Raw genomic sequence first — 17,941 nt, forward strand, 5'->3', positions numbered from 1 at the left:
TATCCATACTCATTTCAGCTCAGAAGTGCTTTAGGGACAATAGTTGCCCTGTACTTGGCATCAATGCCTATCTATTTCCTACTGGAAAATCCTAAGGTAAATTTCCTAATTTCCTAAGGTAAAATCCTTCCATGCAGAGCAGCAAAGAAACGAGCATCTGTACGTGGCACTGACTGAGGAATGAGGACTCTGACTGAGGAACCAGAGGTCCCTTCCAGCCCAAGGCGCCCCACGGCTCCATGACGGCCCCTGCCAGCGGGCTGCAGTACCGGCCGCAGCCACAGGGGAGCAGCGCGCAGGCGCCCGCCCGCCCGCACACCCACAGGCGGGAGGGCCCCGCTCCCACCAACTCCCGCCCGCACGGGGCACCGACCGTCGAGAAAGAAAACTTGAGAGACCTGTTGAACATACAGAAATTACACAAAGAAATACCAATTCAAGACAATTCGAGAATTACTAAATGCACAGAAACCACATCTGGCTTCGGAAGTCCCCACACAGATGACAGGGAGGCTATTTGCCTTGTTCCTGACCTCTTCCTCAGGCATTCACTTTTGGCCACGGTCAGCCACTACACCGTATTAAAACAAATGTTCTTGTTGGACTGAACACAGTACAGACAGACTTCTAGTCAGACAACTGATAGCTGAAGTAGCAGCCCAAGGTGTGTTCACAGTAAAACACAGACAAGCAAAACAGAAAGAGATAGATGAAAATCTACTTATGACACTACCATGAGAAAGACCTTACCACTTAGAAGCCATTGTTAACCACTGACGAGAGCTACCACACTTAGGTTGGATCCATCAAGACATTTTCCCCACGAGTCCAACGTTGTGCTTCGAGATGTAAGAGTAGACAAAGATGTAAACAGCTTTGAGTCGGCTGGTATGTAGCCAAAAACTGGAGAAAGATCTCCAAACACAGCACAGACAAATGAAATACAGAACTCTGAAAAAGAAATGAGAAAAAAAAAAAAAAAAAATCAAACCTTAGACATTTAACAGAGATGTCAACAATTTCCCAATGCTTTAGAATTCTAAATTTATCATTTAAAAGTCGAAAACTAGGAAAATCTATTTGTTACATTTGTCTTCAAAACAGCACTTCTGCTCAGAAGCTAATTATTTTTAATGATTTTTTTCCCCATGAAAGAGAAAAATTAAAACTGACACCAAAATAACATCTGGTTTCCCACGCTCAGCATATTCTACATGCATCCATTCCTTATGAAAGGTTTTAATTGCACTTTAGTTACAATCATATTTTTATTAACCATATCTAACCATTCTAAAATGCAAGTAATTCTGAATCAATTTTTTCATATTAGTTCTTTTATTCATTTCTTTTCTGATTTTTGGGTTTTTTTTTTTTTCATCTGCTCAGTTAGCAGGAGGATGTGGTCAGAAAAAGAAACAAAACACTTCAGAGCTGGGTCTTCCTAACAAAGCCTTGAGAACTTCTGCAGATTCCTTCACAATAGAAGTTTGTATGCAGCTGACATACTTGCCACAACTTGCCTAGGCAGCAGTTTCTTTTTGTTCTTCTCCAGTGCCAAACTACAGTAAAAGAAAGCACTTTAGTATTTTTAAATTTACCCTGAAGGCAGATCAAGCACTTTCAACTGCTTTTAACAACTCAAGTCTCATCATGCAGCAGCAGTCCACCACTCCGGAACATCTAGTTTATATTTTTTTTCTTCTTTTTAAAATTCATAGCTTGAAAAATTCCAGGAATTTTAAAATTCCACAGCTTGAAAATTTTCCAGAAAAAAACTCTAAAAACCCCTGTACATCCAACATGATTTTCAGTGCTCTGATGCAGCACAAATGTAGTAGTTTCCTTTAAGTATGCGTGAACTATTCAATCATCATCAATTCTTTTATGTACAATTTGTTCCACTTCTTAATTAGTGTTTCCAAAAATACAAAAGAGAGACCCATATAAGTGCAATCTAAAAGTAAAAAGCCACATCCTGAAGATTTTAACATGTAAGAGAGCTTAAAAGTGGGACTGTGAGACAAGCAAGAAAATTAGATAAACTTTTGCAAATAGGAGGCAACCTGAGGTTTATATATAAATTGGGAATGCGTTACATAATCCCTTGGAAAAGGAAGTCACGTGTTTCAAAGACTTGACCAGGTACAAAGGGAAGCATTTAAAGACAGACAAAATTCTGACTGTGAATTTTACCTGTTAAATTTTGCAACACTTTAATAAAAATGTCAACTGTTTTCCATAGTTTGCGCATTTGACAGTGCAATGCATCAAATACACATCACTTTTACTTCTTCAGACACTTAAGAGAAGTTCTGCTGTGCAGAAAACAATCACCTTGCATCCTACCTACATCAATAAACTGAACAATTTCCTTTTTTTCTCCTCTTTTTGCTCCTCTTTTTTTTTATTAAAGGTAAGCAATTTTTTTCAGTTCAAGCCAAATCTTCCGTTTGCCCCAGTTTGAAAGAGAGTGGGTCAGCTGTCCTTTAACTCCTCCCCTAATACAATCACTGGGAATAGCACTTGAACACAATCAAACCCATGCATTATTACCCTCCACAAAACTGACAGAATACCCAGACAGAAACCACCCTGGCATATGCTGACATTTTAGCTCACCACCTCAAGCAAAACATACATTCACAGGTACACAATCCATTCTCATTAGAGGCTTCCCTGCTTGCTGCCTTCAAGCAAACACACAGAAATACATACAAATCTTCCTTCTTTACCACACCACATTCAATCTCCCCCTCCCACCACACCACCACCCAAGAGCCCAGCTGCTTAAGGAAGGAAATAAAGTCAAGCTGAAAACTGACTCGACTGTCCAAGCTTTAGGAAGGCACTGTCAGCTCAGCTAGCTGACTGTTTGGAAAGAGGCCAGAGGCTGGGAAGCCCACAAAAACACATGCCATGTACTCAAGTTTATTTGCGCACACTGGGCAACAATGAATTTCATATAGTAGCTGCTGCCCAGAACTTCAAGAACAACTACAGCTGGATTTGAATACAACCTGAGGTATTCTACAGAATCAATCTGATCAGATTAACTCAGACTACAGAAAAAAGTATCAGTAAAGGTAGCAAAAAGGTCAAAAGTCTCCAACAGATGCCAGGGAAGCTTACAGTAGCTACAGCATATTGCCGGTTCATTTGGCTTCATTTCCTAATGGCAGCTGACAAGTTAAAATATAACTATATTTATCAGATTTGAAGTCAAAGGTATCACACAGGTGTAGTTTCAGTGTTTAGGGTTCATCCCTACAGAAGATTTATGAAAAGTTAAGGAGCAGAACATGAAAAAAAGAAACAAAGCTGAAAATACAGGAGGTTTGCTATCATAAGGTTCAAAAAATAGTACAAAGAAAACTGATGCTACCTCCAAGTTTTCATATCTAAAAGAATTAAGAATCCTCCAACAACCTGAATTGGAAAACACAAATAAAAATTCTGCCAACCTCAAATCTGATCAAGTAACAGCACATGTAACTTCTAATTACAAAAGCTTTTTTTTTTTTTTTAAAGGAAAAGTGTTCACAGAGCATTATTTTCAAGCTGTTGTATTATATTCACAGAGTAGCAGCTATAATGTTGGCTACTTGTTGTGCAAGATGGAACTCTAACTTTTGAGCAGCAATTAACATGCTCCAATTCAGCACACATTGCTAAGTGGAGGAGAGGGGTACAGCAGATCACTTCCAAAAACTTCAGGGATGGGGATTAATACCAATGTTGCTGGAAATCCAAGTATCAGCAACTTCATTTAAGAAGATACACACAACACACTAAATTAGAGCCTTCTTCACAATTATAGGCCCAAAAAATTTATTAAGATGATACTTCAAAAGACAAAAAGAGATAGTAATAGTTTTAACCCATCTGCTAGAAGTGGTGTTTCCACACTACAAACCCTACCCAGGCTTCAATACACTGTTGGCTTTTACACAGGTAGAACAAAGGCAGAAAGGAACTATACCAGTTTTTATGACATCATTTGAAAAATTACAACAAGAAGTTTGAAGTTTAGGGGAAAACATTTACACAATGGCACTATGGTCACCCAAACCTGTGGCTTACCCATAACCTCAGCTTTTTCTAGAGCTAAGTAACCTATTGTCACAAGCACTCCTGAGATAACACACCACCCCTGGTGAGCTCTGGTCCTCTTGTCAGCTAACACCACCCCTCACACAGGAGGTATGAAAACAAGAAAACAACATTGTTAACTATAAATGTTAACTGTAGTTAACCATGTTAACTATAAACTAGATTATACAACATATTGACTTTATACAAGACTTCCCTGTTACAGACCAATTACGCATTTTTTCCACTACAGCATGGGAAAATGATACCAGAAGCCTGAAAGATTTCCAGTGGCTGACTAGTTCCCTTGTTCTCCCAACCTCTTCCTCAGCAACAGCATGCACTACTGAGACTATACTGAGCTTATGGCTTGCTATCCTCCCAAGTAAGTGATACTGGTGACTGACATCAGAAATAGCAAAAAGAAGAGCTGGAGAGCACCTGAATATGACAGAAGCCACTTTTAAGCTAATTACTTCATAAAACTGGATGTCATAAGAATAAAAAGGGAGAATGAAGTTTCCCAGGCTCCTTTTATTCAAATCTGCTCCATTTCCTTACTGATGCTCAGCACACTGTATCAACAGAAGACTTTTAGTAACAACTTCATTCTTTTGCTTCCTGTAAAAGTTTTAAGTATATTAACAGTGTATAACAATAATCAACACCACAAACTAAAAATGGTACATGATGAACCGAGTGCTACTAAAAGCTGTCAAGAACACAGTAGTCATGCAATATTCTCCCAATTTCACCAACCATCTCCTTACTAAAAAATAGCTTTTTTTCCACTCCACAATCCACACAACCAGCAAGGCTGGGTGGCTGCTGAACAATTAACTGAGGATCAATTAATCAGTTGAGTGAGGAACCACAAAAGTTGTAAACAGGAGAGACACAGGGTCACTAATGCAAAAACCAAGCCTTCAGGGGCTTGGGCAGGCAGAACTTCATTGAATACAAATATTGCAACTGGAAGATGCATAGATCACTGGTACACAATTAATGTAGGTTCAGCTTTTACATAACTGATATGGAAATGAGATAACACTCATAAGACATATCAAGATCACCTAAAAGGATTCATGGGACAAGAAGAAAAAACTGCCTATCTCAGTCATAACAAATCTTTGGAATATAGCCAACCACCTGCACCTGAGAACTACACGTTTTACTGGTTCAACACTTTCTTCTTCCAAGAATTACAAATAGCTCTCCATTTACAAATTGATAAAGTTCAATTGAAAATGCTCCTGTTTGTAGTGAAGAAGGATTTGCAAGATAAATTTGAGGGCTTGGTACTAAATGTGTAATAATTTGACCATGATAACTGAAACTTAAAATGGGTTATTCGAATTCTCTTTTCGTTAGTTAGCATGAAAAGGGACTAAGTAAGTGAATCTCAAATCTTATCCACTGGGTCAGGGCCACAAATCCTGCCTGTTGATATGGTAAAGAGTCTAACTTTTTCGCTTTTGGAGTCTCATTGAAAAGTATTAGGAGTATGCCAAAACTCAGACTGTGTTTTTACCACAGCAGAATGGGTATTTCCATCTAGGCCTAAGACCTTTTCAGTTTCTCAGATTATTCACTAGAAAAATTGTCTTTACTAGTGCTACAAGGCAAGGAACCCACTGCCTTCAGAAAGCAGTGATGCAGTTACACCTTTCCAAGGTGCTAATGCCCTCTGATTGCTCCTTTACCCCTGCTGTTTTCTGATTGTTGGTTTAGAGGAGTGTTTCCTCAGCTGTAGTACAGAACCAAATATTTTGGGTCCCCCAAAAAGTGACCTTAACTATCTTCTATTACACCATTAATTTGGACCAGCAATCTGAGAGAAAGTATTTCTCTGCTGCTTTTCAAGAAACTGCAGCAGCAGAGAAATACTTTCTCTGCAAGTGTTCAATCTGCAAGTGATCTGCAGAGGACCAAGAAATTACAGTTCTTTCCTCTTGGCATGAGAGGTTGTAAGCAATTCAGATGTTCAGGCTAACTTAAAGAAATGTTGCTTCTACCAGGAGAACAGCTAAAACTAAGTTTTTACAGTATTTCCAAGAGAAGAAATGAGTAAGACCCCAGCTTGCCTAACCTTATGTCCCCTAGAATTTATCATCATCTGTGCCTTCTTATTTCCCGTGTGCTTGGAAGGGAAAACAGCAGACCCTTATCAAGAGCAAAAGCCATCATGCTCTCTTCAGACGCACTGCTGCCCTCAACAATAAAGCACAACAGTGTGTCTGGAGTGTTTGCACTCATCTGAACACCAGTGCTCACCACCAGCTCTATTAACAAAGTTTCAGCCACAGGAAAAGTGAGAACTTCAATGAGTGTGCAGTGTAGGCCAGAAGCTTTAAACTCTGACCCCTACACCACCACTAAAGCAACAACTGAGAAATGCAAAAAAATGCTAAATGGCTTTAGAAACTAAACTCCTTTTTTCCCTTTTTACAAAATAAATTGCAAGCACAGCTAAACTAAAAATGAGCCTGAAACTAAATAAATTAGATCCAAAGAACAGGACCTTACATCACACCTTCAAACTGCTTTTGGCAATTTCCTATTTTTGAAAGTATCTCAAACCAAAGACAACAATCCCTTTTTATTCAATCGGCTTTTGGACATCACCATCTAGCAGGGTTCAAGCACTTGAAATTAAGGAATGATAAAAAAAATTAACATCTTATGTAGAATATTTCTTCCCTTAACAGACTATTAAGGCTCAAAATACATTCTCTTTTTTTTAAAGTTCCAAAACCTATAAAACACTGACCACTTCTGTTACTGAATCTATACAAAGAAAATGTGGCAATTTTTGTTAGTTATGACATAACATTAGGAGGAACCAACATGAACTTTATGCACATTCAGTACCAAGGTCTGGATGAATTAAATAAATAAATAACACTTCCCCACTGCTCCACCCACACCAAAAAACACCTCACCAACTTCACTCCTTCAAACAAAGCAGGCAGCTGCCTTCCCCACTTCCTGCCCTCAAAACATCTTCAACAGAGCTTAAACTAAGGTCCTACATATAAAACACCAGCAGCTCTTCCAATATGCTGACCAGACAACAATGAAGTAGAACATCAATAATGTATAATACAGCAAGTATAACACCAGTTAGCAGATTTCTTAGCTACTCAAGCCATTGCTGAAAAACATTCCAATTGATATATCCCAATCTAGTGCAATTACCTCTGGCCTCTGGAATTAGAATACAAATACTGCATAAAAAGCAGTAGTGCTAACTGCTTTTGAACTGCAATGATCAGAATGGGGACTTTGTTGTACCTGCAGACCATTCAACCTATTCTTTTTTCTTAAACTGTAGAGTTCATAGAGTCTATATTTACACAGGGTGAGATATGAACTTGCTTTTTCACTTAAAAAAAAAAAGACTTAAATGAGGCCAGTCTGCATTCTCCAGCATAATAATAACAAACATGAAAGTAGCTGAATTATCCTTTTTGTTTCTAGGCACAAAATGTTAAGAAAGCCCTAGTGATTTCTCTCTCTCTACATTCTAGTCTTCCCATAATAATCACATAGTAGTTTTCAAACAGCCACCTGCAAAATTCAGAATGTCTTGTGTCCCCAACATATGTCAGTACTTCAACTTGGAATATTTGTATCACTGAGCTACAGTCACAAAGATTTCATGCCCTTAAACTACCTAAGTTTTATGTAAGAGTTTTACATACTAGATATGGTTTGATGGGAACATGCAATAAAAGCTACTTGCACATTATGGAGACTAGGACATACTTGAAAATGTTCTTAATTTAAAAAGGCAAGACAACAGAACAACAACTCACACTATGGCATAACACAGAATGCCATACAATGCAATACCTTCTTTAGATATTCTCCCAGGAGAAACAAGGTTGGGTTTCCAACCAGATCAAATCAGTTGCACACAATTTATCTCAGCACCACAAAAATACAAGTACAATCTGTGCCTGATGGTTTGTTTACAGATTTTGAATTACAGACTATAATATCATAGCCTGCTCATGACCTACAGGAAAAGAAGTGCTCATAAACACTTTGAAATAAAGTTCATTTCTCCCCTACTACAGCAAAATTATACTGAAGTGTTAAAGGAATGTGTAGGTAAAATCTCTCTGTTTCCTGCACCAAAAGCTTGTTCTATTTCTTTTGTACTTCTGTTTACCCACACTTGCTGTTCCTACACTTACTATCCACCACTCTCACCCTCTCTAGCTATTCACCTATCAATTCTGCAGGTAAGTGCCTGTAAATACATATAAATATACACACAAACACATGTATCAACTCCATCTGAAAAGACAGCTCTGATCCCCAATTTTATATGCAACATCCACCACCAAAGTAATTTCAAACAGGGTGGCAGTGGTAGGCTCACAGCTGAAGAAACAGAGGGAATGGGGCAAGACCTCCATGATTTGTGTGTCAAGAAAAAGAGCACCAGGTTTGCCGTATCCTAGTGAAGATGTCAGGGAGACCTACACATACTGTTACTCTTGCAAAGAATAAGAGCACTCATTTGCAACTCCTTTCTCTTTATGGGCTGATGTGGGGTGGGACCAGTGACTACTCATCACCCTGTCCCAGAGAAGAACCAGGCCAGTCAGCAGTCACAGGGCAGTAGTTCTTCAGCTTTTTGGATAACATTGGTTTTGGATGATATCTACAGAGGTAGAAAGCTTACTATTTTTGCTTATAGCAATTTTTTAACATAATCAGCATTACTGGCAGATTAGATTAGTTCAATTAAAAATCATGAAAATTCTGTCAACGTCAATACGTCCAGCTGCCACGAGCACAACCTCAGCAGTTCTTTCTGATTTAGCACAAGAGCAGAAGTGGTGTTGATAAGGACTATTCTCAGGAAAGACAGATAAAAATTACTAGGAACACTTCAGCTATTTCCCATGCTAATGCCTTTAAAGAGAAACAGCCTTTGTCTAGGTCTACTCTTGGTTCCAAGTCCTCTTCAGGACATGGCATTTACAAAAGAAGATGCCTCTTTATTTTGCAAAACTGGACAACACCAACGGAGAAAGTCATTCTTTGCAATATCAACTTCAAATGCAAATTCCTGAGGTCTCATTTTATCAGATCATTCTCAAGCCTTATGTTATAGATATTTTATAAACATATCCAACATTATATTCAGTTACTCTAAACAATCAAACTTAACTGCATAGGGCTGGTAAAACCTACACAATTATTGTCCTTGAGACTACTACAAAAAGCCAGCAGTGAAAGTTCAAGAGCAGGAAGTCTGTGAAAAGCTAAGCAAATGGGATTGCATATGGCAAGGCAGGTCTTGCCATAACCCAAGGATCTTTTTAGCACACACCATTTTATTTTGTGCTCCTCTCCCTGCTTACTGGCACACTGCTGGGGCATCTTTGAGCTCCTTGAACTCTCTCTGCACAAGCATGACTAACGCCATGTCCACTGGGGCCCAAACTATAGTAGCCCCAAGGACTGTTGGCAAAAGTGATACTCACTAAAGCTGCATTTAACCTACAGATTCTCTTCCTCCATTAATGTATCATACTTGAGCAGTAACAGCTTTTGTTATAAGCTGCAGTTTATGAAGACAGAGAGAAACCTTGAGAGGACTATGGAAAGCAAACAGGATCCCTAAGGTTTACCAGCAAGATACACCCACCAGAGTATTCAAGAACCTTTATAAAGTCCCATTGGAACTTTCCCTGGAACACTTTATAGAAGTCTGGCCAATGCATGTTAAAAAGACTAATTAATACACGAAGAAGGCAATTACAGCATTCTAGTATGATAAGGTGAACATGAAATCTCACCTGAACAAGAGAGAGTCTGGTTTATCTGGTTTAGCAAAATTATACTATTGCTCTCTAGAAACACTCAAGATAAGGGGAAACAAACATTAAAAAGAAAAAAATTGCTACCTAAGATGAAAAATAATGTTGGCAACTGCCACTGACAAACTCCTTTAACATACAATTGCAAATATTCCCCAAGTATCAGTTACTTGGTTTTGAAGCAGCCTTTCAATAGTTAGCTGACAAAACATACAAAGCTTGTTTTATTATCATGACCATCTTATGTAACTTCACTTAAAAAAAATCTAAGAGAGAGGAGAAAAAGGTCCAAGCCAGGAGTCTTCTTCCATTTTCTGGAATACATGGAATAAGAAGAAAATAGGTCACCATGCTAATTCCAAAGGGACCACCTGCACCACTCAAGTGGCATGTCAATATCCCAAGCCTACTGCTAGACACTCTTGTCTGTAGCTATTTCAGGCTAGGCCAGCCCCAGCTCTTGAAAAGAGAAGTTCTCTCACACCTGTATGGACCAGCTGCCAAAGCAGCAGCTGGAATGATGGAAAAAAGGTCCTTCTGTAACAAGGTCTGTGCAAATTCCCTGCAGCTCAGCTTTGACTATTGTCACTAACCACAAAAAACAATTCATGCTGCTTCTGGTGACAAGGACAAGAATACCCACATAAAGAACAAACCAATAAAACCCCAAAGCTTAGAGCAATGGCGTCAGGACACCAGGTCCTTGCACCAGATCAAATACATAGACATTTCAGAGAACCTCAAACTCAAAGAGGTTTGGTTGTTTTTAATACTTGTTCCTCTTCTATTTTTGCATGCAAACATAAATCATTAGAAAAAATTAGGGATAAATACAAAAATCCCTCAAAACTGAAGCCAAGTCCAGAGCAAACACTGTTGTTCAAGTAGCTCAAGGGGATTGTTTTTTTCCTTTTTGATATCTTCCAGTGATGGCATTGGACACTTGCTGTTTGAGACTGTATTCAGTCATTCTTCCTGGGAGGTGCTCATGTCAGAGGGAATTAGGATTATAATAGATTTGGGGGAGGGGAAGGAAGGAAAGGGAGGACAACAGAAATCTTAGGAGACAGAGCTATATGGGAGTACACAGACACTGGGACAATTAACTGTCGAGCACTGAGGATAAGCAAGCTAAATACCAGAAAGAACTGCTCTTTTAGTAGAATATAGAAAGGCAGAAGCAGCCCTAGCTGAGTCAGTCTGGCTAGCATCTATTACTGGAGTTCATCAGGATTTAGAGCAAGACCAGACAAGAATAATGCTGAATTCTGAAACCTTCTAACATTGCAACACTTCTCCAGCCCACTGTGATTCCTGGGAGGATTATTAGATACAAGAGTTGTAAAGGCTGAAGGTTGTTTGGGTGCGAGCACACAGAAGCTGCAGAAAGCAGCAAACCACAGCCAGGCCGTGTGCTAGGCCAGCAGCCCCCTCACTGAGGAAAAGCTACATCACATTTTCTACTGGTAAGGCAGGCCAGTACCCACAGGTACAGGGTCACAAACCCTGAAATATTATCCTCCTTTTTCTCACAGTAACTCACACAGCCTACACGTGCATGTAGCTCCTTCCTCTACATTACGTGCATAATAACTGTAGTTTCTTTCAAACTAAGGCAAATTGTAGGCAAAATTGCTAAAAACTCACGGCACTCTAAGCTAGAAGGAGCACATTATGCACCCATGTTCTGCATTGTGCAAGTCCACTGAAGCGAAAAGTTTGCCTTCACATGTCTTAAGGAGCTCAGACAAAAAATCTGAACTTGTCCTTTGGTCCTTTATGCAATAACGAAGTAGTCTTCACCTGGCACGACAATGAAAACAAAACCCCCTTAAATACAAGGCTAGATATAAAATAGGCAACTCCTGCCTGATGCAGAACACACTGTTTTCCAAGTTGTTTTCCTTGATGCATAGCCACTGAAGGGAATTATAATCTCCTTAAGTTCTCAGAAAAAGCAAATACAGACAGCATGATCTCAACTGTATTAGCAAAAACTTTCAGCATACCAATTCATTTTATCACCCCCAATTAGAAAGACAAGCATTCACAGTGAAATAAACATATGAGGACCACTCTTGAGCTAGGAGGACAACTCTGCAAAGCGTTAATACAGTAACAAGAAAAATGAACAGTTCTACTTTTTGCCTTAGCCTCTACAACCTAAAACTTCCCTTCTTAAACGTATTATGCTATTACATGAAAACCAGCTATCACCATGCTTTGGTTCACTTAGGCTAGTCAAACAGAAATAGAATTAGTTGAATTTTCCAACTTTACCTTAACTAACCTCACAGCAGAATTAAATAACTTTTCTTTTGAAATGAAGCTCAGCAACAATGTTCTACAACATCCCAAAGCAACATACCACCACTCTGCTCCAAGGAAACCACTTCCAGAGAAGTCAGCACAGACTACCCAAATCAGTTTTGGAATATAAATAAGGAGTCACTCACAGCAGCAATTTGCCCAGGGAAGTTGGTTGCCTACAGGAAACAAACACCATCAAGCACCAACCACTAAGGACCTCTACAAACCACAGATAAAGGAAGCTTTTGATACTGAAAATGTTGTTCTCATCTTTAAATATGTGACTTACTAAACCTGCAGCACAATTTTTACAGAGTGGTTTGTTTCCTTCCTGAGATAGTGTCACAAGATAAGAATCAGGGTGGTTTTACAGCACTTGGTGTGCGATCTTCCACAAAGATTCTGAAGTATTTAGCACATATCCTCAGCACGACAGCAGCAACACAGAAGCAAAGCGACTGAAACAGCCTACTGAGGAAATGACACGGCGAGGAAATACTTCTTAAGAAACTACAGTTAATTTCACTCTTTGCCCAACCCTCAAGCAGCAAATCACCTTTCTCATAGTACTCCATATACTCCATGAAGTCTGCAGCACAGAGATACACAGTACACAAAGGTGTAAAGAACTCATTTTCTGGTTTAGGATATTTCTTGCCTAGAGTCCACTTGAGATTTGTAATTCTAAAGGAAGTCCAGGTTACACTCTTGCTGCCTTGTCTCCAGATTGCCCTACTATTCCTCAAGATCATATTAGCAAATTGCTTTTGCAATTCCCTCAGTATAAGCGGCCACCAAAATATTTGAGGTTTGTTGGGTTTTCAGGGATTTTTTCTTTTTATGTTTTCCTTCTGATCCTTAGGATGTTTCAGCTAGAGCTACCCTGATCGTCAGGCAGTGATTTCTGGTCAAGACACAAACTGAACCGCCCACTGAGTAACAAAAATTATCACATTACCAAAATACTAGAAACACACACATAAAAGTGAAGAGGGGAAAACTAATTAAGCCCCTACAATACTTACAGCTATACAAGCACGCGGATCTGAGGCTGTAAAAACAGTGGAAGCCAAACTTGGTCCTAAAAGCACCTCGGAGCGACTCCATCAGCGAGGCGCTGCACACGGAGCGCACACACGTCTCCTAGTTTGCCGCTCGAGTCTCCCAAGTTTCCCCCGAAGGCGGGGGAGCGGGCCAGCTGCGCCGAGGGCGGCACGGGCGGCCGGGGGCGTCGCTGCTCGCCCGCGCCGCCCTCCGCACCAGGAGCCGGGACGCGCGTTTCTCCGCCGGAGCCCCCGGGCACCCCCAGGCGGGGCGGGGCCGGGAACAAAGCCCGGCTCCGTGCCACCCTCCCCGTTCCGTCCCGCCATTCCCGGCCGGCCCGGCCCGCTCCCAGCCCCGCCATCCCCTGCGCCGGTGGCTGCCCGGCGGCTGCGCGGCCCCGCTGTCCCGGGGGGCGGCCGGAGCCGGCCGGACGGGTGCGGGAGCGGGGCGGGAGCAGCCCGGCGGCGGCCGCCCCTTTACGCTCGGCCCGCGGGGCCGTGTGAGCGCCGCTCCTAGCCCGGAGGCTCCGGGGGCCGCCGGCTGAGAAGCTGGGCACGCACGGGTGGGGCCGCGGCCGGGGAGGAAGGGGCGGAAGGAGACAGAGCGCGGGCCGCGGAAGAGATCGGGGCAGGCTCCGTCTCCCCGGGGCAGGAGGTCCGGCGCTCAGGTGGAGGCGGCCGGGCGCACGCAGCACCGCCGACCCCTGCTCCGCCTCCGCCCTACTCATGCCCCCGCGGCGACGGCGGGCAGGGCCGCCCGGCCACACGCTGCCCTGCCTCCCGTTCCTCCCCTCCCCGCCCCACCGTAAACAAAGCGGCGAGGACGGGGACCGGGCCAGCGCCAGGGGCCGCAAAGCACAACCCGCGGACTCCGTTCCCGTCGGGGCAAGGCGCCCTCTCCTCCCTCCGATCAGTCACGACCGGATCCCGGCTGCGCCGCCGCCTCACCTCTCCCACCGGTGGAAGCTGCCGCAGCCCCGGGCGCCGCCGCCTACCTCAGCGCGGCTGCGGTCCCCCCCACACTTCAGAGCGACCCCGGTGGGACCCAGCGAGCGACGCACGCCACCGGCATCCCCCGCCGGCTTTATCCCGACGCCGCCTCTCCCCTCCGGCACCTCGACGTCCCGGCGCGGCGCTCCCGCCCCCCCCACCGCCCCATTGGCACGCGCGGCCCCGCCCGGCCCCGGCGCTCACTGGGGCAGGCGCGCAGCACTCACAAGGCCCCGCCCCCGCGCTGCCTCCCCGTTGGCTCCCGAGCGCCCGGCCCGCCCTCGAGGCACCGCCCTCCACACTTCAGCCAATCGCGAGGCGGTGAGGGGCGAGCCGGGCCCCGATTGGCGGTGCCCCCCCTTCCCGTGGCTGTGATAGGCCGGGGTGGCGGCCGGGCCCGCCCCCGGAGCGCTACGGGCGCCGCTCCCCTCGGGCCGCCCAGGCAGCGCACCGGGCCCCGGCGGCTCCGCGGAGCCCCGCACGGAGCCTGGCCGGCCCGGCGGGGAGGGCGGCCCCGGGATGCCTCCGAGCCCCCGGAGAGAGCAGGACCGATCGCTGCCGTTAAGAAGGCCGGTATAACCAAGGTAGCCGGGAATCAAACGGCTCTCTGGGCACCCTGGGAAACATCAGGGAAGTGTCCTGGCGGCTGAGGCGATGAAGCCCCGCAGAGGTCCCGCCGTGCCCGTGCCATCAGGACGCTCCTTTCGCCCGTAGGAAGCGGTCGGAAAACCCGCCCTTCCCCCCAGCGAATAAGGGCAAATATTTGTGTCGCGGCCAGCTGCACAAATGCTGAGATACCGCAGGTTTTTTTTTGCCAGGAATTACAGTTGTTGTACACTGCGAGCCGCCGGGCTTCCCCCGCAGAAGCAGCCTGGCTCCGGGCAGCCTGCGGGGCAGGGCAGGGCAGGGCGCGCTGCCGCCACCCCCGCACGGCACATAAAGCACTGGCACCGCTCTGGCCATTGATATTCGCCTTGATTTCAAGGACTTCCCGGAGGAGCCGAGCTGCAAGGTTTATCGCAATGCACTGGCAGCGAGGCGGAGTAATGCGATAATTCACAGCATCCTCAGAAAACAGAGCCGCTACTGGGTCTAGCCGGGATTTCACTAATACAACAGGACTGGTGGTTGGAAGTAACAATGTATTTCTAAACAATGCAAAGATCTGGGAGCCAACGTTAACAGAAACAGTACCAACATCAACATTTTAACTGGTTAAAAAGTAACTATATTTTCTGTTAAAGTGCATCAAAGCTTCCAGGCATTAAAGAAAAACGGAGTGGAGAGGAAAAAAGGAAAAATAAATACATGTAAAATGTGATAAAATAACACAGGATTTGCAAAACAGTATTAGAAAGAATCCTGCAGTTAACATTTTCCCACTGTTAAACATAAGCGTGTCATGCAAGTACTGTATTATAATAAGCATTTCTAAGAAAACCGGAACTGAGTGAAAAGTACAAAGAACAAATGCACCAGCACAACAGCTGTAAAAAATTCTATTAGAAGTTCAAAGTTCTGTACCACACTTTGTACAATTATAGTTTATTTGCAGTAAAAGCCCCTCCATGTTTAACTATTTATATCCATGTGCTGCATACCCTTAAGACACATGATGTACATCAACTTGCAGAAGCCAGTAGGGAAAGAAAGCAGGAGAGGAAAAAAACAAAGATGTCCTGGTAGCTGAGGTTAACTCTTCCCCGTAGCTTTAAGAATTTTGTGGAGTACTTTTTATTGTATTTTAACAATTGTACCAAACAGTCCAAAATGGGTGACAGAAGACCTAACATGACAAACAGGATTCATTGCTTCTGGTGTTGTGCATCATTTCAGACGATTGAAGCAAGTATGTAACTTTCAGACCAAATGCTCCTTTACCTGCCAGCTTTACAAAATAGCTCTAAGGATTAGTTTACATGTAAAGTAATTTTCAAAATACATTACAGTACCAGTTAATATTAATGGCAATCATTATCTATGTGGGTAAAGTCCTTACTAATTGAGGCTTTGACTATCAGCTCCTCAAAGACACCCACTCTTGGTTCTTGCTGATGTGCCATAATGCTTCAGGCAAATAACTGATTCTTTGTTTGCCACTAGTTGTAGCAGTTACAACAATGCTCTTTTTTCTTGGTATGAGGCACTGTTATTTTCTCATTAGGGACAGATTTTTCCAATACAATCCTATTAACTCTTGGCAGTCACCAGAACCTCTCAGCTGTTGCATTTTACTATATTGTCCAGAGCACCAAGCAAAAAAAAAAAAAATCACCATTGTTCTTTGCACTTGAGCACCTACACTTCCAGTACTTGCTTTCGAGACTTTCCTTACCAGATCAGTGTTTGCTCCAACTCTTTCATATATCTAATAGTTTTAGTTATGTCTTATACAGTATTGTAAAACTCATTTGTTAGGCCACCTGTGTTTTGCAGTGGAGTTGTATAAAACCTGTCACTGACTATTATGAGGGGATGAAAAAAAATTCATCAGAAACAAACTTTTAAACCACTTGATAGACTGCACAGAGCTCACCCCAATCATTCTCTGAGCTCCACCTTCAAGGGTTCTGAATATTCACCACTGCTTTGCAAAGTACTGCAATTAAAAACCATGTGACCTTCACACCTTCCAACTTGTTAACCTAAGTAATCAGTTCGTTTCAAGAGAATCTCATAGTTTGAAAGTTTTCGTTTTTCTTTCGAGGCATCTCCTTCACAAGAAATAAGTTCCAATTTCTAAAGGTTAACTATCAAGTTTTTTTGTTACAGTATTTTGAATCTCAAATATATTCTTCATTCTTACATGATACTAAGTAATAAAAGATAAAAAGTTTAGAGGCATAGATACGTGAGTTGTAATACTTGTAAAAATAATTTTGACTCCTGAAGTGGCCCAAAAATTTATAACTTTATGCTATTACAAATAATCTATTATCTTTGTGTTTAAAACAACACATGTTGTTAAAACAAACATTTTGAGATCTCTGAGAGTTTTTCTCTTAAGAACTACTCTAGTGCATAGATTTATAAACAAAACCAGCATATTGCATAATGGCACCTGTTAAAGCAGAAAGTAGAGAAAATAGTATTCAAGAAAGGGGTTAAATATCTAGCCTCAAGCCTTGCAAGAGAACAACATTTTATGCTTATCAGAAGGACTTGGTGATGCAATCATCAATTGTAAACTGAAGTTCTCATAGTTGCATGAAAGATAGCATGATTATAAAGGAAGTTGTAAAAAAACCACCAGAGGGTCAGAAAGAGTGTCCTTGTTAACATTTCTTCAATGAATGAACTCCAAAAACTGGTCTTGAGTACAGAGAATCAAGTGCCAAGGATGTAGATATGCTGCATATGGCCCCACAACTGCAGCTGTAAGCCAACAAATGGATGCATGTAGCCTGGTGAAACTTTCAAGTATCTCACAAGCAGGCTGTACTAGGAAAGATTTTTGAATAGATGGTAAACTCACCAGTTTGCTGGATTATTTTAATTCTTTTCCCATTAGAAGTCTAAGAAACATGAAGACAGTGAAGTGAGAAAACTGAATGGATAACTTTCAATTTTACAATAGAGAAGCAAAACAGCAGCTCAGAGTCATTATTTTCTACAACGAAGGAGACAGATTGCCATTTCTTCCCCACTGAAGCTCCTTATTTAGAGGAA

The 17,941-nt window shown here is 42.6% G+C and overlaps 1 protein-coding gene across 2 annotated transcripts in view; it reads right to left on the reverse strand.

Annotated features, from left to right (window-relative positions):
• Positions 1-14,410, reverse strand: part of FRYL (FRY like transcription coactivator) — a 162,719-nt gene extending 148,309 nt beyond the window's left edge. The window contains exons 1-2 of one of the 2 annotated variants that reach the window (XM_059470914.1): positions 14,278-14,410; positions 751-951 (exon numbers count right to left, since the gene is read on the reverse strand). The gene's annotated coding sequence lies outside the window, so the exon portion shown is untranslated. Of the gene's footprint in view, positions 1-750; positions 952-14,230 lie in introns of both variants that reach the window. The other variant, XM_059470913.1, reaches the window with a different exon arrangement.
• Positions 14,411-17,941: the final 3,531 nt, after the last annotated feature.

The sequence above is a fragment of the Ammospiza nelsoni genome, chromosome 4 (genome assembly GCF_027579445.1).
Source record: "Ammospiza nelsoni isolate bAmmNel1 chromosome 4, bAmmNel1.pri, whole genome shotgun sequence".
Classification (NCBI taxonomy): Eukaryota; Metazoa; Chordata; class Aves; order Passeriformes; family Passerellidae; genus Ammospiza; species Ammospiza nelsoni.